The 1,033-nt window shown below is 36.7% G+C and overlaps 1 non-coding gene across 1 annotated transcript; it reads left to right on the top strand.

The window, feature by feature from the left end:
• The first annotated feature begins 404 nt into the window (after positions 1-404).
• On the top strand, positions 405-486 carry Trnas-cga. The gene has a single exon. It is a non-coding gene; the product is annotated as a tRNA-Ser (tRNA).
• The last annotated feature ends 547 nt before the right edge of the window (positions 487-1,033 follow it).

Here is a 1,033-nt window from a genome sequence, read left to right as displayed (position 1 = left end):
CTCGCCAGCATCTGCTGTCACCTGAGTTTTTGATCTTAGCCTATCTGAATGGTGTAAGGTAGAATCTCAGTGTTGTTTTGATTTGCATTTCCCTGATAACTAAGGGTATCGAACATTTCTTTAGGTGCTTTTCAGCCATTTGATATTCCTCAGTTGAGAATTCATTATCTTTGTACCCCATTTTTAAATAGAATTATTTGGTTCTCTGGAGTCTAACTACTTAAGTTCTTTGTATATATTGGACATTAACCCTCTATCAGATGTAGGGTTAGTAAAGATCTTTTTTGAGTCTGTTGGTTGCTGTTTTTTCCTATTGACAGTGTCCTTTGCCTTACAGCAGCTTTGCAATTTTGTGTGGTCCCATTTGTCAATTCTTGATCTTAGAGTATAAGCTATTGGTGTTTGCTGTGATGGCCGAGTGGTTAAGGTGTTGAACTCGAAATCCAATGGGCTCTTCCTTCACAAGTTCAAACCCTGCTCACAGTGTATGAAAGCTTCAGTCACAGCTTTTCATCTTGATATTCTATTTTTTTTTTTTGAGAATAGGCTTTTGTAGTAGTATCTGATGATTTTTTGAATTTCCTCACTTTCTGTTATTACGTTTCCTTTTTCATTTCTGATTTTGTTAATTTGGATGCCATCTCTGTACCCTTTAGTTAGTCTGGTTAAGGGTTTATCTATCTTGTTGATTTTCTCAAAGAACCAGCTCCTGGTTTGGTTGATTGTATAGTTCTCTTTGTCTCTTGGGTGATTTCAGCCCTGAGTTTGATTATTTCCTGCCATCTGCTCCTCTTGGGTATATTTGCTTCTTTTCATTCTAGAGCTTTCAGATGTGCTGTTAAGCTGCTAGTGTAGGATCTCTGCAATTTCTGTATGAAAGGTCCTCAGAGCTATGAGTTTTTGTCTTATCCCTGCTCTTATTGTGTCTCATAAGTTTGGGTATGCTGTGCTTTAATTTTCATCAAATTGTACAAAGTCTCTAATTTATCTCTTTATTTCTTTACTGACCAAGCTATTGCTAAATAGAGCATTG

The sequence above is a fragment of the Mus caroli genome, chromosome 14 (genome assembly GCF_900094665.2).
Source record: "Mus caroli chromosome 14, CAROLI_EIJ_v1.1, whole genome shotgun sequence".
NCBI lineage: Eukaryota > Metazoa > Chordata > Mammalia > Rodentia > Muridae > Mus > Mus caroli.
Note: the sequence above shows the minus strand (reverse complement) of the source record. Positions and strands in the feature narration are given on the sequence as shown.